Below are 24,116 nucleotides of genomic sequence, written 5' to 3' on the forward strand. Positions count from 1 at the left end.
CATACATTGTAGAAACCTCTCTTACCAGTTCTTGAAAGCATTTTGGCTCTTCTAAGCATGCTGGCAATAAAGCTGGTCTGATAGGTACAATCAGGACAGACCTTTCGATAGGGCTCAGAAGTTGCTGCTCTCACTGAGAGTGCTCCAGGGTAAGCAGCTATGCCCCACTGCCTGCCCTAACTGCTGTGGTGATCCCTGTATTAGCCAGTAGCCACCCCTCTCCTATTTTGCAGCACCTTCCTTTTTATTTGGTACCAGGCCGGTTTCTAGTGGACTTTGTGTGGTGTTGTCATTTCTCACTGCCAACAAATGCTAAGCATGTTTAGCTTGTTTCTTCCCATGGGTATGACCCTCCCATGCCTCTGCTCTGCTTCATCATCTTTCTTCTTATTCTCTTTCCTGGTCTGCTTCTCTAGCTAATCTGCTCCTAAGGCTTGCATGCATTTGCATTCAAGAAAAGAATGTCAAAATGCACAGGACTAATGGCATTTGCACTCAATAGCCATGTTGCCTCTTCTTCTAAGCAGTGTTTTTTCTCCCACCTTCAACTTTGTCTTCTCTATTGAGGCTGCAGGGCAGAGATCCAATCTCTCTCTTTTCAGAGAGGACCATGATTTCAACTGAGCTTTACAGGCTTCTGCGTAATACAGAGTAATATTTGCTTTAATTTAATTAACTATTAGCATTTTCTTGGTGTGTTGTGTTCTGCTGTGAAGATTTTGTGTTGCTAGGCAGCTTGCTATTGCCGAGCAGCCCAATGGTACTGACGAGCAATCCCTAACCTTTTAAGAGGGGTAGTTCAGGCAACACTGAAGAGCATATCCTGATGTGCAGCATATCCGTTCCATGATAAAGCTGGATAATTTATACCTCTATAGAATGTTCTTTATGAGGATCTGATTGCCTTTAAAGAGAGCTTTATGAATCCACTCAGATTTTATAAAACTGTATGGGTGTTGTCCATGTGTAAGATTTTATCGGTCATCTTCATTGTGACAGAAAATTGAGTTTCCCTTTTACTAGTCTATAATGGCGGCTGGTATATGTCACACCACTCAGTAAAAAAATAAAACAAAGCCTACTTTAAAGTTGGAGACTGCTGTATTTCATATTTCCACTGCCCCAAGGAAATGCCTTAAAATTGCTTTTGAAAGAAAAATCTTCTGGCTGGATCTGGAACTGGACTGTTGTATCCCTATTTCACATTAAAGAAGCTAAACTGTAAGGAAGAGCGGCTTCTATGCTTATCACAAATCTGTGGCAGAGTGCCATGGGTTATAAAGTGCAGATGAATGCAGAGAAAGTCTCTTTCTAATAAAAAGTGTGGAAAAAATTTCTCTGCCTCTTTATCCATTCACTGGCCTGAGGGCACACAAGGCAACAGAGGGCATCCCAAGGTAATCGATACAGTCTGAAAGAGCATCCAGAGTGATAGTAGAGTGTGAATGTAGTCATGCTCCACATCTGAGAAGTGTGGCACATCCCTAGATTTACAGCCTGCAGCTCCAGAGAGCAACTTATATTTCTCCCTGGTGTTCAGATTCCTTTTCACATCAGACACTGCTGCAGCTTGTGCTGAAGTTGAGAGCAAAACCGTGGCTAAAGGCCACGGGGCAGGTTTGGTCCTTTATCTCCCCAACCATCAGGGTGGTTTCTTTCAGTTTGTCCCCTCTCTCTAGACAGCAGCAAGCACTTTGGCATCCAGACAGTCTTCTTTCTGTATCTTTCTGGTATTTAACATGTCAGCTCTGCATCTCAGCTGGGACTTTGAGGTGTTACTGTGATAGCATCATCATGTAGGCAAATTGGCAAAGGATTCAGGGCTCAGTAGCTGTTTTCTCTTGGGTTTGGCCACTGGCATCTGCCTGCATGTGTTTCTGTTGCCCGAATCTCATCTGAGCCCATTGCAAGTGCCCTCTATTTGCTTTTGGGATTCATGGGACACATCACTAAATTACTTCTGCAGGTTAATTGAAGAAGCTACATGAGTTCAGGCATTAGGATGAGCTGAGCACTAATCCCCTCTGTGTGTTTTGAAAGCCCATCTCAAAATCAATAAGCATGCAGCTATTCTCTCCTTTTAAATAAACATTGTCATAAAGTGCCCAGTCCTTGCTGGTATAGATAGTGTTTCTTGGGCTGCACTGTGATAGTGTCTTTTAGAGGAGGACACAAAAGGGCAAACCATAAACCCAAAGTAAAGCACTTTTATAGAGCGAGTCAGATTAAAATCAAGCAGGTTGTGGAGGAAGTGATGCCTAGTTTAGTGTACTTTAATTAATCTATTTTAGTTTTGCATCGTTAATTAATCTCTTTTGTGGTTCACATTACTGCATGCAAACACGTACTTCTAATGTGATAGTTTGTCCTAACTGCTAGCATACTCTTATACAATAAAATAGTCATTTCTGCCTGCAGTTGTTTTCTTTGAATTTCCAGTCTTTCAGTGACTCACATGAAATGCAGAGGAGCTGTGGTGGGAGACAGGAGGCTCTGCATGATCAGAAATAACTGTGAAGGGCAATAACTGGAGCTGCTGGTCATTCACAGGTTGTGATCCAGTAGCATCCTTGAGCAAAAGACTCGCTTTTGGGAACTTTAGCTCTTTAAAAACACCCTGTCTGATGGCCAGTATTTGCAAGAGTGTGGGTGTAAGTTTTATACCTGTACCAAGGAGGGGGATATGTGATGATTTTCACAGTGGATGGAGACATCATAGTGCAAGTTTCCAGGCTACAGGAGTGAGTCAGAGTAAATATGGAAATGTCAGAGCTGACTGTCCTCCTGGATGTTATGATAAATTTCATCTCCTGCAATCAAGTAATTGCACAGCCCTGGAAGGATCCAGGTTTGGGCAAAATGCGTTGAAGTTGATCAGTGTGCTGTGAAAAGAAAACCCTTTAGAGGTATTGCTTCAGCTCCACATCCCTTGGGTGTCTTTTCTCCTGCTCTCAGATGTGTTATCTGGTGTGAGGTACAGGACAAGAGTTGTTTTTCAGGAACTGGAATAAGCTAGCTTCCAAAAGTAAAGGCTTCAATGGATCAGACACCACTTTAAGCCTGCTTGTTGGGGGCTGCCATCATCCTAGCAAATGAATGGGTCTGTGGCTGACAGATCATTGGATTAAAGCTGACATACAATATTTTATCAATGGAGAAGGAATGAGATTGCTGCACAAATCAGTCTGGGTAATCTGAATGCAAAGACTGTGTTGAACTGAGCAGTAGGATAAAGGAAGCATCTGTATTTCTGACAGGGTCTGTAAGAGGCTTTGCAGGTCCTGAGGAATCATTGATATTTAACTGGAGAGAAGCTGAGAAAAATTAATTGCTGCTGTGCAAAGGGAGAGGCCCTTTCACTGCCAGTGGTGTGCAGCATGCTGACTCCAAAGAAAGAATTGAAAGAGGGAGACAAAGCATGTGGGTGAGAGGCATGACAAATTAAACCTCTGGGTAACCCGGTGTCAGTAAATCACTTGCCCCCAAACAGTTGTACTTCGTTCCTCAACATGCCATGAAATTGTGTAGGAGCACAACTTTATACTCTGTATTTGAAGTTGAAGCCTTATTGAAGTGCATAAAATACACTTGGGATCTTGGGAAAACTCTGTAGGGTCATCACATAGCACAGGATGTACCTCAATGTGAGTCAAAACATCCCATGGTTGGGGTGAAAGGGAGGAAACACCTTTTGATACGGCATTTGGGATACACCAAAAGTTAGGTGTATGTTATGCTGAACTTGAATCTCCGTGGAAAACCAAACCAAGCTCCAGCCTCAGTTCTTTCAATTTGTGGCAAGCTGCAACCTTCTTGTGCAATAAGGTTTCTTTTCAGACCCTTAATACATGATCAAATAGTGTACTTGTAAAAAGCCCCCATTATTTACTGAATAGTGGAGATGACTCTTGTTATACAGTGGTTACAGGTAGTGCAACATTCCCAATTAAACTTGTGTATGTGTATCTGGAAGTCAACCAGAAAGAGAACTTTGGACAAACTGTCCTCTGCCTCACTGCTCAGTCCCACAAAGAGCCAAAGCCAGATGCAGACCACGTGTTTGGATAGATTTGCTCCTTTGCTCTTCCTTTGATAGAGCAATCTGTGTGTGTGCACATGGGTATTTTCATGCACAGGAAGGGATTTGGTGCCTCTGTTAATGCTGTTTTGTTTTGGACCTAAAAAGAGATGATGAGCTCTAAAATGGACACAGAAGTACAAACATTCTTCCACATCTTGAATATTTTTTTTTTGACATTGGCTGCTCAAAAGTTCCTTGTTTGAGGCATAAAAATGTGGTTTCCAGCTGAAGCTGAAGTGCAGCTATAGCAGCTCTAGCTGAGCTGCAGTCTGTAGCATTACTGCCATAGACTCCTGAGGTTTTTTTTTTGCATGCAAACAGTTCTAGGTAATCACATGCATTTCCCAAATGCTGTTAAATTTCAAATCCAGGTGCATTCTAGTAATGCTGCTGTGCTTCAGGTTCCAGCAGAGCCGCCAGTTGTAGCCACATGTAAAATGAAATGGTGCAAGTAGCTCTGCTGGTTATAAAGTCTTGTACCAAATACTTAAATTTTGATGTGTTTGTGATGCAGGGATGCTGATGAAGGCTGGCAGGAAATCAAAGGGATGAGGCAGGGAGGCACAGTGCTGGGCAGCTACCCCTGCACAACCAACTGCATGAAGTGTGACCCACTGCAGGGAAGGGGAGTCAGACAGACAGATGTCCAAGCAAAACTGTGCTTTGGGGATTGCATGTTTGACTGTAAACTGAATAAAGTGAACTTGTCTTACCAGTAGGCATCCCTGAAACAGCAGGAACAAGGCAAATAGAGGCAGAGGGGGCTCTGCCTTAAGAGAGCTAGTAGATGAGCAGCAAATGAGTGCAGCCTGGTTTGGACTGGCTTGCTTTCATGCATCAGAGGCACGCTCCCCTCCCTGGACCTCCCTGCCAGGCTGTAAGCTGGGTGCTCATGACTGCTTCCCCGGTGCATACCGGAGCAGCCTTGGGGCTGTGCCTGGAGAGCTGCAAGGCTCGTGACCTCCAGCTCAGCTCTGGGGTTTGATCTCTCTCTACTGTGGGAGAATCTTTGTCTGGTGTATTTTGTTCAGTCAGCACAGAGATGTGCACATCTGTTTTTTTCCAGCCTGAGACCATTCTCATCTTTAAGTCCTACTGAACAAATGAGATATTGTTTGCTAGTTCTGAGAGCTGTTTGTTAGTGTAAAAAAAAACCCAAAAAACCACAATTCCTTTCTTTCTTTGTAGCAAAGAAAGCCAAATGAAGTAACAACTGGTTTAACACTATCTTGTTTAAAAAAAAAAGTATAATAATTCTCATAAATGTTTAACATTTTAACAAAGTTCAGCACACGCTCCAGCAGTACTGCATCTGTGTTTCCTCTGCTATTTTTTTAAGCTTGGCATACAAAGTACCATTTAAATACCATTGTGAAAAGGGCAAGCATTCAATTTAATGCTATAGAAATTATTGTAGAATTAAATCCTGGGCAATATATCTCAGTCGAGTAGTGTTGCATGTAGCCACATGCAGCTAATGAGCCATCAAAGGCAACGCTTTAAATCCCCAGTCTTACAGTATTCAGATCCTTTATTTTTGCTGTCATAACACAAATCACCAACCTTGATTCTAAATCAAACACAGGTAAAAGGAAGAAAATAAAAACCTTAAAAAACAAAAGGAAAGAGGAGGGAGTGTAACTTTGTGGCTAATTGTAAAGAAATTTGAAACAGCAGTTGGGGTTTCCTTCAACGCTGTTAATCACCTCTGCTGGAACATCCTTCACAACCCAAGTTTTTCTTGTCCTTGTTGCTATTTTCCCTCTTCAACATGGTACAGAATGTACGTATTCTTTGTTGTTCTTGAAAGCCATTTCTCGCATGCTGTGGTGGAAGGGCTTAGAACACAGGCCATTACAGCTCCCTTTGGTCTTGGTGGGGGCTGCAGGTTTTCTGCCTCCATCTGGAGCCCTGAACTTACTAGTTGTGGTTCTTACCAGGGTTGGTTCTGCCCAACAGGCTGCATAGGGAGATGCTGATTCATTTTCTACACCATCCAGTGCAACAAGGCTGAGACCTCGAGGATGTAACACAATAAGAAGCCAAAGTGAGAGGGTGGTATTTGTGTACAGAATTGAGGCATGGGTTTTGCCAGCATTTCCTTCCCCTACCTTGTTTTCTCCCAGGCTAAGGTAAACATATGCAACAGCTTTGGATCCATGCTGATTGCCTGCAGGCTGCTTAGTGGCCAGTGTAAAATGAGAGGTGGCCATTAGCTAGCTCCATAACCATGGGCATTCACCTTGCTAAAATCCTTGAGGTATCTCGAGGAGGAGGTTCTGCTGAGGGCCACCTCGGGCTCCTGCAGCCTTTGAGCAGAGGAGCAGTACTAGGAATGTGTGGAAAACCACACTAGGCTACTTAAATTTTCATAGGGACTATGGGGAGATCAAAATAGGTTGTCCCCAACCTGGTTTTGATTCATTCAGGCTGCTTGACAGCAAGACAGCTGAATGGGTGCTGTGTGTCTGTGATTATTACCTTAAGTTTTCAAAAGTGAGAAACCATCACTGCGCATTAGCAGGTTTGTAGCTAGCTGTAAAGTGAGGGGCTGTACACTCCGCATGTGCCTTTGTTTGACTGGTTTGTGTTTTGACAGCTTCATGGGGTGGGTTTTTAATAACTGGTGTCAGATATCAGATATTAATTGCATGATAATGATAGAAGCCAGAAAATGAGCAACTATGAGAAGCACCCTTTATGTTAGGCAAAAGACTTTTGTGGGCTAAGAGGCAGAGCTTGCCTTAAACACTTGAAATGCCCAAGGTAGTTAAAAGGTGGGAGCAGGGAAAGGTTGTTACTGTCTCTACAGCTGCATCGGCACGGCACAGAGGAATTAACTCATCTCGAAATATTAAGGAGGGTATCACTTAATCCCAGTGTTACCCATGGAGATGTGTTTGAATGCTATGGCTCAGTGTCCCCACTCGGCTCCCATATGCCATGAAGCCACATAGGTCACATACACGTGTGAAAATATGCTTGTTTGCTGCAGTATTCTGAAGTGGTGAGTGAAGAAGCTGAGCTGGAATTTGTAACTATCATAATAATTTAAAAATAATAATGTAGTAAGCAATAATGAAAAATGCTTAGGAGATTGGCAGATACATCTGTGCAAGTCCTTCAGCCTGATGCATTAACCAGGGTATTCCCAAGCTCTTACAGTTTATCTCTGCAATGTAATTTTTCAGCAAAATGTTTGTGCCTTCTTATTAAAATGTTATCCTCGGTTCACACTAATGGAGTGGTTAAGAAGTTATAATGTTTACTGAGTTTTGAATTTGCTCTGGTTTTAATCCTCAGGCAGTATGACTTGGATTCTGTGAGATATTTAACTTCCTGGCAAAAGAGGTATAGAAAATAAATCAAGCTTTGCTATTGTAATTACAATAATGTTTTCTACTTGAAAGTATGTTGCCTGTATGTTTATGTGTGCATGTTTATGTAGCATACACAAGTCATTGGGATTATTTTCCTATAGTGGAAATTCTATTCATGTCTTAAAAGGCATCAATGGACACTGGTCATCTTTGTATTCAGCATATGTTAGTGCAATGAATACAGATATTTTCCCCATACCATTGCAAATATTTATACACTACACACCACTGCAATTTACTTTAAAATATATTTTCTCTCACAGGGGTTTCCTCTGTTTATCATGGTATTTATCCAACTGGGAAACACTGAAAAATGGGATTGTGTTAACAGAACAAGCTAGAAGGATACAAATCATTCTCTTTCTGCCCCTCTGTGAGAATAATGTGAATATTTATAGATCTGGAAAGCTTTCAGGAGTCTTTAATAAGTGAGAGCCAAACCATTCTCTTTGTGCTGATGCCATTTCTGCTTTGACCTGAACATCCATCAGCTGGGAGTTGTAGCACCAAGGCAACTGAATCAAATCTATCATCTCTACTTATGCCAAATTTCTGGGTCTTTTTCTATTAAAATTGCAATCAAACAGGAGCAAAGATGCAGAGCCCTCTGGTAATGTTGTCCTCAGCACATGGCAAAAGGGACACTTAAATGCAGCCACCTTGGGATGTGGGAAGCATGTGGCTTCTTGCTTTTAGTTTGACTGTGAAGTTGCATGGGTCAAACACAAGACTTGCTTGTCTCACACAGCTAGTGGTGTTCTCTGTGCAGTGTTTAGTCTTTGCAGTGGTTGCTTTTTGCCAAACTGTTTTATGTGGAAGGTGGGTAGGGTTTTATGAGAAGTGAAAGCACACTGGTAAGACAAAAGAGGAGGTTCCAGTGAGCTCTTATTGAAGCCAACTGATGGAGTGGGGAAAGGAGGAGGGTTAACACGATCCAGTGGGAAAGCAGAGAGCAGAAAAAGCACTTCAAAGCAAAGGCTGAGCAGGGGTCAGAGCTAGTGTCAGGTCCAAAGAGAAATGGAGAGGGGATAACCTGAACTCCCTGACAAAGAGAGTGGTGTTGGGTACTAGGGGGAAGAGTGAAGGCTGGCTGAAACAGACACGCTGCAGGGAAAAGATTAGAGTAATCTAGGGAAAAGAAAATTCATTATGATTTAACAAAATAAAAAGCAAGCAGGGTTATCTCATGAAAAAAATCAGTGAAGTCTCTCTTGTTGCCTTTTCTGAGTTTCCAGGAGCAAGGTAGGGACAGAGCTCCAGAAGGTGAGTGGGAGTGTGTGTGTCTTATTAGAGGAGATGCGAGGCTGAGTCCTAGCATAGCTCATTCTTCATACACTTCTCCGTGTAAAGGTCATATTTAAGCCTGTTGTTATTGGCTTTAGGATTGAAGGCCAAATTCTGACTGGGGCACAAGTCCCCTTTTCTGTACTACAGTACCAACCTAAATTAAAGCTGCAGGATAGATCCTCAGGTCTTTATTCATATATAGGCAAAACAAATCAATAAAACATACTCAAAGATTCACCTGGGGTCATGCATCCTATAAAGCTTTCCAGAAGGTTTAGTTCTACTGGATTATTTTGCCTGAGAATATTTTTGAGCATGAAGCAGTTATACCCTACAACAGTCCATGGGCGCACAAGAACTGGAAAAACATACTATATATAATACAGTACTGTAATAATTGCTTTGCCTCCTAATAATGGAGGCAAAGCAGTCTCAAGCAATGAACATAGAGCAGGAAGATGGACTATAATTGCTTCAATCTGTGTTTAATTTTGTTGGGGGATGGGAAATAAATGTCAAGTATGACTAAATATGACATAAGGAGATGTGCTGGCTGCACTGCTGTCAAATTAGACAGCTGTCTGCTGCACCAGTGTGCGCTCTGAAAGCAGAGCGTAGGACCACCTCAGTGGCAGGAATAGTAAAAATTGTCTTCAGGAGAAGAGCGATTAGCTGATACCAAAGCAGAGAAGAGCTTACTACTGACTTTTGCTGAAGCACTGGCCCTTTGCCTGGTAACTGCCAAGCTGCTTTGGCAAGCTGTCAGGGAGTTTGGGTTTTTGGGTCTGCTGGCTCAGAGCCTCCCAACCATTCAGACTGCTCCTGGCTCTGGTGTCTGCAGGTTTAGCACATGTCCCAGCTGCTGCTTGGGCTGAGGGTACCCAGCTCCATGGTTTCCCTGTGAAGAAGCCAGCAGTCTGGCAACCTCTGCTGTGCCCTCCCAACAGCCTGGGAACAGGCTTGGGGACACCTGGGTCCCTCTCAGGTTAGTGGGAAGGAGAGTGCCTGGCACCCTGAGGGACCAAGAAATGGGAATCTCAGCTGTTGCCTAATTTGGAAAAACTCAATATTGTTTTGATGGGTTTTTTTTTTCTTGTTTTCTGCCTATAAAGAATGCTGTAATTTCCAATCTTTTCTCTAAAACAGAATGATGATGATTTTATTCCAAACTCTCCATGGACTAAATTTGAGTCATTGTACCCTCAAGATTAATCAGATTTTTCTGTTGCACATCCTTCCTCCTGACCACAGTTTCTGCTTTTCTGTGCTAGTCCTTTTGGCTTCAGGGTTCAGTTGCCTTCATTGTACATACATTGTAAAATAGTTGCTTTGTCTTTTCCAGTGTTCAGAGAAACTTTTCTTGTCACCATTTTCCCAAGGGCCAATTTAGATGCTGTTTTATCTTTGCTGATTTTTTCCGTCCTTTTAATAATCCTGGGGCATGGTGGAGCCTGTCTCTGCTCACTCTTCAGTCTCTGGTGCTGAGCTGCAGGCTCCTTTTTCTCTGTTGTCGACCTGTCTTGTTTTGGGATTCTTGCTCTTCCTGCTGTTCTATTGCCATCACCAAGGTTGTCCAAATTCTCCCTTCACCCTGGAGCAACCCCAAATTGCATTGAGCTCTTAAGAGAAAATTCTGAGATAGGGACCAAACTGACACAAATGTCTCAAGACATCAGTTGCAGTAAAAGTTACTGAAGGAAGAAGGGTTGGTAGAAGAGACTAGTTTCTCCTCTTGTTGTGATGATTTCTGAGCCAAAATCTCAACAGGGAGGTCATACTGTCCCCAGTGAAAAGGCTGTTATATTCAGCAGGTGAAATACATAAGCATATAAGAAAGGTGCTGTGCACCAATGGTTTGTGGTGTAACTTTCAATTACAGGGAAGGCAGGAAGAGCTCTTTTTTGTTTTGATGTTGTGGAGTGCTGGATACCCACAGCAGGAAAACATGTTATGGGCTCAGAGGAAACTGATCTTTGAGATTACTCCATGTCTTGAGCCTGGGAAAATGCCTTCAGTGGTGGTTTCATCATTTCTGTGAAGGCAATAGCCCTGTCCAACAGCTTCAGTTTGCTGGTGAGAGCATCCTGGCTCAGATCAGCCCTCTCTGCCCTTCTTTGCTCACAGGAGAAGCAGTACAATGCTCAAGAGACTCACCCATGCCCTCAGTGATGTGCATTGTCCTGGCATTGCCAGTCTGGTATCTGCAAAAACTCAGAGCACTCTTAATCTGTGGCTTTTGGGAGCTGATGAGATTTGCACCTTTAGCCGTGTGGCAGCATGGGGATAAGAGGATGTTTTGAAGATTCTCAGCTATATCAAAAGAAGGAAAAGATTTGGTCCAAGAAGACTATCCCTCCACATGCCATTAGAAAATACAGTGATTATGTGTCCTCCATTTCAGGGGCTCTGTGTTAGAGCATTTTGGAATTTGGATTAGTAGTTCAGGTTGGTGTGCCATGAGTGCCCCTTCTCACACTTTGGTATTATTTTTAATCAAACTGTTAGATAATAATGCTTTTAAAAGAAACCAAAAACACTTCAGGAGAACATTGAGTCCCGAAGTACCCAAACAACAATGCTGCTCCAAATTCCTTCTCTGTGTGTGGTGAGGAGACCAGGACAAGTATGGGGCTTTCTTTTATGAGACCTGAGCCACTGCCACTGATTAGAAATGGAGTAAGAAGGGTGGAAGGGAGTCTATAACAACACAGAAGCAATGCTGCCATCTAAAACTGGCCCTTTATATAATCTGGGATGTCAACGACACTTTTACTGGGGTTTATTTTAATGGCTCTTAGTAGTTATGGCTGATAGGCAGCGGCAGGGCTCGCACCATGCCTTGGAGGGGTAGCCTTGGCATTGCAAACCTCCACACCCTGCCACCAGCATGCCCCAACTCCAATGGGACCTTGGCCAAGCCCCGTGCCCTTTTGCTCCTTGCTTTTCCCTGCTGAGCCTGGTGAAAAGACCTTCAATTACTTCCAATTGCAGTGACGGTCAGACACCCAGGAATGAGCCGACCGCCTCATTAGGCCACTGAGCTGCCCGTCAGTGGTGGCTGCTCCCTGTCACAGCTAACCTGGCTGGCTTCTGCACAGCGATGGCTCTGCATCTCCCCAAGCTTTGTGTGAGCAGAGGCTGTCTTCCCAAGGGAAGGTCAGAGATGTCTGCAAGGCTTTGAATGGCCTTACTGGCACCCATGTTCTTCTCAAACCTGATACGTATCTTTGCTTCACAGGGAGCAGGGTTGTATAGAAATGAGTGGTCCAAGGACAGATCCAGATGAAATTGTAACCTCTGACATGACTACAGCATGAAGGAGCAATAGTTTTTTGATTTTTATATAGTACATGCACAAAAGCCTTGTAGATGCTCTAGTACATGTTGTGTTTGTTCAAGTCAGACTAAATTTGGAGTTTGGTTGATTGGCCAAGGGATGGATACATATGCAAGCAAAAAAGGGATGTGGGAAGGTGAGAAGTTGGAAGGGGAGGGGCAAAATCGGGTTGTGTGGAAGAAAGCTGGGATGATCTCCCATCCTTAGGAGAAAGAGCAACATTCTAGTACCTATAATTGCTCTAACCAAAATCATGGCTAAATAGGTTTCAGAGGAGCTGGGAACAGGAACGAGAAAAGTCTAAATTAGCACAACTTCAAAAAAACTCCAGTTCTAGAAAGATCAGCATGTCCTTCAGAGAATGGCAACACTCAAAACAGCTCTCCTCCCTTCATGCGCCATATCCACGCAGCTCTGATTTTCATGCTGTAGGGTTGTGTTACTTGCTGAAATTGAAGAAAAGTCTATAGGATTTATGAATCTGGTTTCAGAAAGAACTGGATTTTGCCCTTATTAAGAGCAGAATCTTTGTTTCATAAATGGTTACTCCAGGAGAGTACAATTGCACATCCCATACTTCCAAGTAAAAGCTTCTTCTCCACATCTGTCACTTAGAAGCTGAAGAATGCAAATGCAGCTTTGGGGTATCTGGCTATGATCTCTCAATGTCTCAGCATGGACATGTTACTCCCATTTCTGATGGCCTCCAAGCAGCTGTGTGCCTGCTTGCAGCAGCTTCCTTAGAGACATTTCAGAAAGAGTTTTCCCTGTTCTTCTAAGGCATTGGATAACATGAATGCTTCTTACAATGGTCTTGCTCTAAATACCCTTGAGGTCACTGGTCTGCAATTCAAAAGCAGGCAGTGATAAAATACCCGTAGAATGCAGAGGCTTTTTCTCCTCCCTGCCAATAAACTCTTGTATTATTTGCACATTGCATTCAATTAGATTTCCTATTGTAACAAAAACAGAAGTTCAGCTGATGTGTTCATTTAAGCAAGATGTGTCTATTTTCTTGTGTAGAAAAAAAGGTGTCACTTACTTTCTACTTAATTTTACTGCATCTGTCCATATTCTCCAGGAATGAGCTTCTCAATGCGGTCTGATTTGTGTTCTTTGTTGGTTGTTTCTTATGACCTCCCTTCTGTTTCAGCCTGGGGGCAACAGCAGGCTTCCTGTGGAGATTGGTCCATGTGACATGGTCTGTTCCCTTCTTCCTTCTGTCATTGCCTTCTGCTCTCACTTCTGTTTCTTCCTTTGTAATGGCTGTTCAAGGGGGATGGGGTAATTGTTGAGCCTTCAGTCCAGATTGTTGCAGTTCATTTTAGATTTGCTGTGTACTGCTGAAGGAATGTGAGCAATATTTGTTATTGTCTATTACAATAGTAGCCAGAGGCCCAAAGCAAACACAAGGATCTTTGTGCTTGCCATCACGTAGGCAGAAGTCCTACACTGGGAAACATCAAAATGCACAAGATGGGCATTGGGTTAGGGAATGTCCAGTCACTGAGGTTTCCCACTTCTTAGGCAAGTTGTATTTTGGGACTGGGTTTCACTCTGTGGAGCTGCAATAATGATTTTCTCTGTCCATGTTGTGTTTAAATCTGTCATATGTGAAAAGTCTGGCTATTTTAGTGTTAAGCAATGATTAAAGAACCTTTCACTTTGCTTTTTCCTTTTATAACTCCTTCTCTTCGAGGCTGTGTGTTTCCATGCATTCACTTTCTTCTCATCTCCCTTTTTTTGCTTAAGCACAGGCTCACAGCAAGTCCGCCAATCCCAAACCAGCCATTACGTTTAATTTTTTGCCTCTTGAGGCATCATTTACATGTGTAGCAATGTCACCAAGCTCATTAAACTTGCTTGTTTAAAATCTGTGTGATGGCTCACATTTACAGATGGAAAACTGGCTGAAATGCCTTCCAAAGCATGGTCACAAACCTGTGCTTTACCTCCCTATTTTATTTAGAGGAACCAAACTTAGAGCAGTGTGTTCTCTTTTAGAAAGGCTTCACCTTTTATGTTGATCTACTCTGTAGGGCACTTTTCTTGAGCATGAGTTAGTGCATTGCAGGACTCAGGGCAGCCTGGAGCTCCAGAGGTCTGGAAAAGCTGCCTAAAGAATGGTTTGTAGTTACGAGTTTTACCTCTACAAAAAGCTGCTTAATTCTCAGCAGAGACTAAATCAAAAGCATTTTATACTGTAGAACTTCAGTCCACATGAGCAGAGAGTAAAAGATAGTAACTTAAGGGTAGAACTAGTGTTCAAGAGACTGTCTCAAGCAAGCTGAGACAGAAGACCACAGAAGTTAAGGGACAAATCTTATTGGGTGCTAGTCAGCTTCTACTGCACACTCTGCATCTTCAGATTCCAAAAACTCAGTAAGCTGAACATGTTCCCACCCTGAGGAGCTGAGCTGTAGTTTAAAATGATGACTATTCTTAACACAGAAGTTTTACAACTTTTGTGTTAATCAACTTCTGTGACATAATTTAAGGCCTTTACATCTCAAAGCTGCATTGAGGTGAATCTAATGAAATAGTAGCAGTGACCAAAAACTTTATAGTTCATTTGGTAACTTGGAGATGTGTTGTCAGCTTAGCAAAAACTGATAAAGCATAAAAGGTAAACCAGCATCTTTCAATTCCGAAGATATCAGCTTTGTGTTTAATTCCAAGAGTCATTTTTAAAAAGTATTTTATCTGAATTTATATACTGAGATTTATTTATCAAATACTATGCTATAGAAACATGAGTGAATGACACCCTTACTGTTTTCTGGTTTTTGGTTATGAGGGCAAGAAAAGGGAGCAGAAAGCTTTCCCTCATTTCCATCATCACTAGCTGTGAATCATCAGTACTGGCAAGAGGTAGCTGTAGCACTTTTGGATATAGAGAGATGGGACCTGTATGAGAGAAGGACCCTCTTGTGCTGCAAGTTGGGCAAAGCCTACAAAGTGTGTATTTGACCTGTATCCTTCTGCAGAAAAAAATAGAGTTCTTATTCCAAGCACGGCCTCCTTCAAGCCTCCATGGCTGAACATGAGCCATAATTGGAGATTTCACCTGTAAAACAACTCAGCTGAAGAGCAGATTCTTGGCTCACTTTTCTCCTAGCCTACAGGGTCCAGTTCATTTGAGGTAAAGAACATCAGTCATTGTTCTCTGCCAGTGGAGCGCTACTCCTGGAAAAACATGGTACACCTGGTTACCAGAAGAGCTTTGATGGATCTTTTCCATTAGTTAGAAACTACACGAAGAGCTTCATTTTCCAAATCTAGTACAGAAAGTGTATGGAAAACATTTGAGAAAGGCTGCCTTGCAGTTAATACTGGTAAACTTTACCTTAAAGCCCTTGATAAGGGCTTCAATTTTGTATTAGCTACAGATGTCATGAGGACAAAGCCAAATGTCAAGAAGCTCTTAGAATAATGCAGTAATGCCTTAGGTGCGTTCTGTCACAATAAGATGTATTTTTGTCTTTCTGACAGTCTTGCACAAAACTGGCAAGTCAAAAAAGAAAATACAGCACTTACAGCAGACCCAACCAAACCAATTACATTTCTATGTTGTCAGTGACATTTCAATCATATGTGTGTAATTTCAAATATGTGTGCTCCTTTTTGATGCTTTGAATGATTATTTTTGTTACTTCACGAACATCTCGCTTTGAGAGAACCAGTATCATGCAGACCTCATACACATAAGGAGCTTTGCAAGAGTTGTTGACTCTTGGAAATAGCTCTTTGTTCTCTGACTGAATCCAGTTGCTTGGGTTTTCAGTGTTCAAGTTCAGCCTTTGGTGTGCAAACCAGCCCTGCTGATGTCAACAACAATTGCACAAAAATATTTAAGTGTGCAATCAGTCTGGATGAGTAATTTTCCCTCTCTATGTATTTTTTGATATATAAGGGAAGTGAAAATTTTTTCTTTTTTCTGCATTATTGTTGCTGAAACAATGTTTATTTTTTTGGACAAAAACATAGAAAAAGAATGTTTGGCACAAAACTAAGATGTACTTGTCTACCCAAAACATGTATGGTGAGCTCCAAGACATACTTGACTGAGAGTAGAGTTGCAGATTATGCCCCATGCCAATAACCTACTATGCACAAAGACAAGATTTAGAAATTGAACTTTTCAAGGTCTTTCTGATCATATAAATAGCTCTTTGTCTCTGACAGATATGATACAGAATGTGCTTTTGTATCTTTCAAGGTATAACAGGATCTTGCAAGGTATAACAATATTTGCTTTTTGTTAGAGTTCTGTAGAAAAATACTATATTGGTGCCTGACAATTCATATGAGAATACTTATTTTTATATAGCAACTTTATAAAAAAAGGCACTTTCAGGATGTTATAAGAATTACTTCCTACCATGTTGTTCCATGGCTGATGTTTCATTTCAGATTGGACATAGGAAGAACACGCAACTGTGGTTGTCTAATGGTGCCGGAAGAGCGCCATCCCCTTTAACCTTTTGCTGCATTGTTAATGGTAAAGTATGAATCACAGTTATTGCTTGGTACATTTTCCTCATGCTGCATGGTGATTCGGATGTGCGTATCTGTAATTAATGTGAAGGAGTTGCATGGCTAATTCCCTGTGTGTACTGCTGACATCCTGTCTGCAGCTTTGTCCCTGATCTGTTACTTACGTGTCTCAAACAGACGGTTATTGCATTACATCCTTGTATTATATGAATAAAGCCTTGAACTTTGTCCTTTGCAATATTGGTTCAGAGCAGTTTCAATTCAGTTTAAAGAAGCCTGAGTGTTAAAATCATTTGAGTCTCCCTTACACATCTTAAATGTTGATGGGATGATTTCTGCTCAAGAGAAAGCACTAAGGTTAAGAAATTGCCTTCTAACTTTTTGTCATTGATAAATGAGTGCATGTTTCTTCAGATTGAAACTATGCAGGAAGTCCTTTCTGGGCAGGGAGTACTCGTACTCCTCTGCGTTGCAAGGCATCATGGATCTACAGAAATTACTAGTGCAGTATTTTGTTTATTATTTCATCAAACAATTCTGAAACAATAACCCTCCTCAGGCAACTTCCTTCCCTTGCTGCAGGCCAGTCTCCAGTAGTCTCTTTATTTTTCCCCATCGCCATGTTTTACAGCTTACTTAAGGTTTGTATCTGTGAATCTTCCCTGATAAAGCTAGGTTGGCTCTAGAAACATTGTAGTCCATTAAGAGAGAGGCCAGCTTGCAGATATAATGGTGTCAGGAGCCCAGGCCTCCAGGAGGAGTCTGAGCTCTTTTCTGTGTCCCCATCCATGTTGTTCTGTTTTTATCATCCCAGTATTTGTGTCAAAAGTAGAGGTAAGCAGGATGCTTATGTCTTGGAGCGTCTAAACTGTGTCACTGCTGAACTTCAGTTCCGCACTGATAGAAAATGGGGATAAAGGTGCTTAATTATCTTCTGTGGATATTGTGGGATAAAGTCATTAAAGATTTGGAGTATTAGAGCTAGACACAATCTGGCCTTTATTAAAATCATTGTGATTGTAATGCCGTTATTACCTCTGTGCAAGTCCGACAAAAGTAATTTTTGTTATAATGGTGGAGATACAGATCCTCTAATTATCTAGGGCAACTCAAATTAGCACCACAAATAACTGCTAAAAGTTGAGACTGCATGATGTGAAACATAATTGATTTTGAATATGTTAGGGCACAGCTGATGTTAAGTGATATGCAATATTATTTTCTCCTCTTGGATGTTTAGCAATGCTTTGAAGAGAGATGTGATTTATACCATTGCTAGAGATTTTGGGGAGCAGAAGCCTGAGAGAAGCAAGTAAAGGAAAGCAAACACACAACTTGCTTGAATTTCTTAACTATTGCTACTTTTACCTTGTCTTGTTTAGTTACAAGTGCCTTTATATGGATTTTATCATATTTGCAGATTTTAAAATGGGTGCAGATACAAAGTCAGAATTAAGACTTTATTACTGTTATTACTTTTCAGATCTGTCATATTAGTAGAGAAAAAGAGATTCCTAGCAAACATCCATAGGTGTTTTTTCTGGGAGAAGTAGAATAAACTTGATGTCTGATAAGCTGACTCCATTTAGATTCTCTCCCTCCGCTTACTTTTGTAGTTATGCGTAAGCAGTGATTGCATGAAGCTGCCTGGATTCCAAGTAAATGATATGCCTTTGGCATACAAGAGTTCTTGTAAATAATTTAAAGCTGGCATTCTTCCATGCTTGGCAGAAGAAGGATACAGAAAGCTTTTGTACCTCAGTTGCATCAAATTGAATATTTCTTTAATCACCCTGGAGAAGAATGCACTTGATTGCACTCTGCGAGTTCTCCTGTTATTGTTCTTGGGTAGACCTGGTGGGTAACGGATAGCCTGACTGCACACCACTGCTGTCCCAGCCACCTCCTTTTATCCAGCAGCTCTTCTCCCTTGGGCAAGACTTGCTCCACTGGAGTAGTAATTGTGCAACAGTCAAAAGAAAAGAATGTGAGGAAATAGCCATCAATAACAAAGTTGGCAACCCCCTGTGAGGAGAGCTATTTTCACATGAAAATCTTCTTCAAAGAGGTAATGAAGCCTTGCTTCATTTGACATCTTATCAGGTAATTGCAGAGAAGGTGATTTCCAGGTAAGGATTTATTATTTCTTCCCTGAATGTAGGGTGAATATCCACTATTTAAAACCAGATAAAAAGCTCTGCACACTGCCCGAGCTGTCAAAGCACACAGTACAGAAGTTCAATGTTTCTTTTTTTCTTAATAAGACAGAGCTAAAAAGACAGTAACTCCTATATGAGAGATTATTAATCCTCCACAAGAGAGAAACTGATGAACGCCTGGGACTGTTTCTGCATGTGGCTGCCCAGTGATGTATTTAATTTTGACGGCTATTAAACAAATCTGAACCTTTCCCTCCCCTTTTGCATTTACAGCAGATAGTAAATGTAAGGCCATAACTAAAAAAGTAGATTGTGCCGTCATCAGTTTAGGAATTTTTCTGGGGAATATTATGAAAAAACAGTAAGGGGAAACCCACATTTTTTCTGTTCTAGTGTGCTCAGTTTTCACTCATAAGCTCCAAGCTTTGAGTAGTTGCTTAAATTATTCTAGTCTCAGTTGTCAGCCAGAAAGAGTTGAAAAGGAACCCTATTCTGCTGGTGTCTTTAATTGGCATAGTTACATTGAGTACCAGAAAGCTAAGGGGAATTGCAATCTTTCTTCTCAGTTTATGAACCAATTTGACAAATGTCACTTTTTCACTGGAGGGCTCATTTGGAAACTGTTTGGTCTGTGGTAAAAAAGCGGTTAAACTGCTACCGATGGCTTCCCTCCAAAGAAGGAGTAATAGTGCATCTGAGCGAGCATTCCCCTGATGTTTTGGTGCATGGTGCTCAGTACACAAGGATGAGCCTTTTCCAGGCAGGGGAGGTAATGCTATTAGGCAAGAGCAAGAAGTGCTGATCCCACATTTAGACCAGCTACTAGAAAACGACGTGTGATCCTGTCCTGAACTGACAGGATGAACACATCTCATTCTACTGAGTCCTACAAGCATGTGGGGGCAGAGTTTTGCCCGTCATATTTTTCATTGAATCCACGTTAGAGGCTTCATTTTTGACACGGTCAACAAAATCTCTGGCTATATGTCCACAAGAACAGGTGCAAACACTTGCTTTTTCACCTCCATCTGGATGTGAAGCAGCCCAGGCTGGGAGCTGTGGCAGCTTAACTCCGACTCAGTGATGCAAGTAAAAGGGGACTTCCCATCTGCAAGCAGTTCACATCTGGTGGGATGCCTGTGCCCATATGTGTAGACATACCAAATATAAACATGAATCCTGTTAATTTTCACATTTGTTACAGCTTCCCCTGCCTCCATAGAGGCCTCCTGCAGCTGCCCTCCTTGATCTTGCTGGGAAAGCCTGGATTTACGGCAATGCAGATTGTTCCTTGGCCTCATATTGGGATGCCAGAAGTGGGGCAGTAGTTTCATCGCAGTGTCAAACGGAGAGGCAAGCCAGGCTGGGAGGTTCAGTCTCATCAACCCATGTTGTCATCCCAATTCATTAGCCTCTGCCACAGAGAACAGGGAGAGCAAGACTGATGGAAGGGGAAAGGTCTTTTGAAGAAACACCTACAAGGTCATAAAATGTTTCTCAGTCTGGGAGGAGGGATTTACTTGTAAATCACTGCTTTCCTGCTCACAGTGTCCCCTGGCATGGCTTTCTAGATGAGCACATTCCAGGGATGTGAAGTGGTCTGTCTGCCTGATTTGATGCTTGCTCTTTTAACCAGAACCACAGAAGAGGAAAATATCAATGATTTCTCATGAGTACTAAGTGCACGTTACAATTATTTATATTTTGCTTCCTGTGTGTATTTGGAGCCTATTTAAAGTAGCAGCACACAATGCTTTTCTAGTGTAGCAGGCAGGTGGTCAAACATCAGGAGAGGAAAACAAGGTGGGGAAAAATCTTGGCTTTGTGCTTTCATCTGTAAGTCCTGCCGAGGTTTTGGGTGCCTTGCTCCATAACAGGGTGCAATAATGTGCTGGGGCGGTGGCTGGCGGGATGCTGGGACCAGAAACTCCTTCCTGTGCGCAGGCGGGCTGGGACAATGGCCTGGGTCTGCTGGTGAATCAGTGCTTGGGCTCGCCCTGCAATCAGCCGTGCTTGGGAAACGAGCCACCTGCCCCACTTCCTCTGATTTAACTGATTTATTTTTAAGTGGAAAAGGCTGTGAGCTCTGTTCCTTTTTCTCAGGGACTTCGTGTCCTTTAGGGATTCCTGAAGGCTGCAGTATGATCAGCCCCAGGGACCCTCCTTTGGGGAGGCACATGCCGGTGTCTTCACTCAGTACCATACACTAAAGCCAAGGCTATTCATGAGATACACAGGGACCGAACTACTGGACAGCATGGCAGAAACTCCTGATGTTACCTGAGCCTCCTTCTGCCACATTCCCAAGGAGAGCAGTAGAAACTGTTACTGAACAGAAAGGCAGGTACTGGCTCTGCTGAGTCTGTGGTCTCCTCACTTGCATTTGGTGACTGTTACTGGTGCGGTCCTGGTGAATGGTGAAGCTGTTGGGCTGGGAGGCAGCATGTTTGGAGTTAGTCTGATCTGGACTTTTGTTGACATCTACAGTGTTATATACTCTCTCACTGCCCATTTGTAACCACACACTCTGAATTTGCTTCTGCTGTACGTTTTTTGTAAGACAAATGTGAATCTAAGGTCCAACTGTTGACCAGTAGCACATCTTCCATGGGGTTACTATTCCCTAGGGTAGCATTTGAGACGATCTCAAGCTGTGAGCCAGCACAAAATAGTCCATCCAGATATTACAAATGTGATCTCCAAGAGCTTTGCTTTGTAAATCAGCTTTGGAAACATCAAGGTGGCCTAATGTGATGATGTTTTTCTATGTTTTGAGACGTATTGTGTTTGTGCTCTTCATACAGCCATTACCTGGTCTCCATCCCATACTGTGCTGCTTCATGTAAAGGTAGCTGATGTAAATTCTGGCTTAGGTGTTGTGGCTCTGGGCCCACTGCTGTATCCAAGCAAGATGTTCCTATAAGGTGATGCTGTTTCTGGGACCTGAACTGCTTTGTCTCTGTGGTGCAGCATTGCACTGTGTAGATATACTAATTGGCTCTTATGTCTGGCTTGGGGATCTTCAGCAGACCCCTGCATTATATGGGTAGGCATGCCTGTATTTGCAAAACACTGGTAATTTAGGATTAAGTAGAAAACTAAGGAGTGTGTGTAAACTCCTTTCTTAGAGTGATTCATGCTTATCACCCCTCCTTTTATTCTGCTCTTCTCTGTATATGTACTAATTCACATTAGCACCTATTAATTCATATGTTTTAACTTGCTCAGCATCCTCTTTTGTTTCCAGATTAGAATAGCTTCTGGGAGGGGAACAGCTTCTGGGTTTTTATCTCTCACTTAACTTTTGCCAAACCAGTGACTCTCAGAGAGGAATGTCAAGTGCTTGAGAATTAGTTTTAATCAAATAAATAAATAGCATGGCACTACATGTATGAGAACAAACCCTATCTCTGTGGTGTTAGGGTGGATTTTAACCATAGCTCCAGTACCTCTTCTTTCTGTGAGGAAGCAAAGGGGATGCTCCCAGAGCCATGTAACCCATTGGGTTCTGCTGGAAAAGGTGCACATCACTTCACCTCTGCAAAGGTGTGTGTAGGTAATAGGTAGGACCATTCTCTCCAGTACATCCTTCATTTTTGTGTGGTTATCACTGTTTGCAAAGCAAAGACTGGGCTGAATCTAAAATCCCAAGTCTTACCACTTGTGTGATACCTCATCCAGATTTACCCAGCTGCTGTGACCAAAATGTTGGTGGGTTTTTTTGAAATTTAATTCCTTTCACAAGGTCTGAAGTTTTAGCCAAAGAACAAACCCGAGAGGTCTGTAGCCACCCAGCTAAACTCAACAGAACTCATTCTGTACTTGTGGTCTTTCCTCTCTCAACCTCCTCACCTTATTTTTCAATATTCTCATAAATCTTTACTTCAGCCTTTGTTCAGGAAATCATAGAATAGTTAGGGTTGGAAAGGACCTTAAGATCATCTCGTTCCAACCCCCCTGCCATGGGCAGGGGCACCTCACACTAAACCATCTCACCCAAGGCTCTGTCCAACCTGGTCTTGAACACTGCCAGGGATGGAGCATTCACAACTTCCCTGGGCAACCCATTCCAGTGCCTCACCACCCTTACAGTAAAGAACTTCTTCCTTATATCCAATCTAAACTTCCCCTGTTTAAGTTTTAACCCGTTACCCCTTGTCCTATCACTACAGTCCCTAATGAAGAGTCCCTCCCCAGCATCCCTATAGCCCCCCTTCAGATACTGGAAGGCTGCTATGAGGTCTCCACGCAGCCTTCTCTTCTCCAGGCTGAACAGCCCCAACTTTCTCAGCCTGTCTTCATTTGGGAGGTAACTAACAATACAATACAAACCATGTAAACAAGGCATCATTGCACAAGGTCAGTGTATGATACTATTTGTGGATATTTCTAGCTATGATAGTTTCATTCTCCTTTTTTGAATACCTTTTTTTGCCTGTACCTTTTCTAATGTTTGTCTTTTCCCAGTTGACAAGTGCAGGGTTTTATTCTGATTTTTACAATTGGCTTTCCTCATTAACTGCCTTAGCATAAGCACCACCAGCTGTAACATTCATAGTGTTAGCAGTATGGTGCGGGGAGAAGTGTGTATCAGCTAACCCATATTACCTCTCAGAGCTAGATGGTGGGGTGAAAAAGTATTGCAAGTTCATGTTTTCAGAGCTTTTTTTCTTCAACTATTTTTCAGGACTGCATAAAAAAAAAAACAAACCACAAACCAAAAAAACCCCCAAACAAACAAAAAACCCCAACCAAAACAAAAAAACTAAAACCCCATCTCTCAAGTGAAACCCCAAAGTGGCTGAAATCTGGAGAAGAGTGAACTCTGGCTCATCTTGCACAGTGAAGCCAAGAAACCATGTAATCTGTAAGACCTTCTTGGTAAGACTGGCTAGAGTCAAATCAAAAAGGGGGGAGTACACAAAGTCATGCAATTTATTACTCCATTGCAGGTTCTCCAGAAGAATACAATACATTGTAGTAATAGTAAGCAGAAAAACAACTTGAGGTCTATGCAAGTTCATGCTGGATACTGGGTGATGACTGGCCCAAACTGCACTAAAAGACTATACAAACACATTCTTTCTGCTAGTACAACAAAACAGTTTAGATATAAATTAAAAATAACTGCAGTTTTGTGGTCCTTGTCAGTTACGTACGAGCCTCTTCAAGTATTTCTTTATCTGCCTTTCTCATAAGAAATTAGGCAATTACATAAAGAAGTCTGAAGCTGGAAACACAAAATTGTGAATCATTACTGGATCATTACATGGGAAGTGGTAACAAAAGGAAGGCCAAGAGAAAACTCCAGGGTTTTTCAGCTTCAGGAAATCAATTTTAAATGAAATTGAAAACAAAGCCTTTAATAAGTTTAA

The 24,116-nt window shown here is 42.1% G+C and overlaps 1 long non-coding RNA gene across 3 annotated transcripts in view; it reads left to right on the forward strand.

The window, feature by feature from the left end:
• The window catches only part of LOC133270724 (uncharacterized), a 55,613-nt gene that overhangs the window by 18,966 nt on the left and 12,531 nt on the right, over positions 1-24,116 (forward strand). For 2 of the 3 annotated variants that reach the window (XR_009743885.1, XR_009743886.1), the window contains exons 2-4: positions 16,499-16,586; positions 18,503-18,685; positions 19,946-20,543. The exons of the other annotated variant lie outside the window; for it this stretch is intronic. This is a non-coding gene — a long non-coding RNA (uncharacterized LOC133270724). Of the gene's footprint in view, positions 1-16,498; positions 16,587-18,502; positions 18,686-19,945; positions 20,544-24,116 lie in introns of those variants that run through there. 3 annotated transcript variants of the gene reach the window in all.

This window comes from Pezoporus flaviventris, unplaced genomic scaffold (genome assembly GCF_033815535.1).
Source record: "Pezoporus flaviventris isolate CSIRO_AGI_PZ_B2104156 unplaced genomic scaffold, CSIRO_AGI_Pfla_v1 ptg000021l, whole genome shotgun sequence".
NCBI classification, from domain to species: domain Eukaryota; kingdom Metazoa; phylum Chordata; class Aves; order Psittaciformes; family Psittacidae; genus Pezoporus; species Pezoporus flaviventris.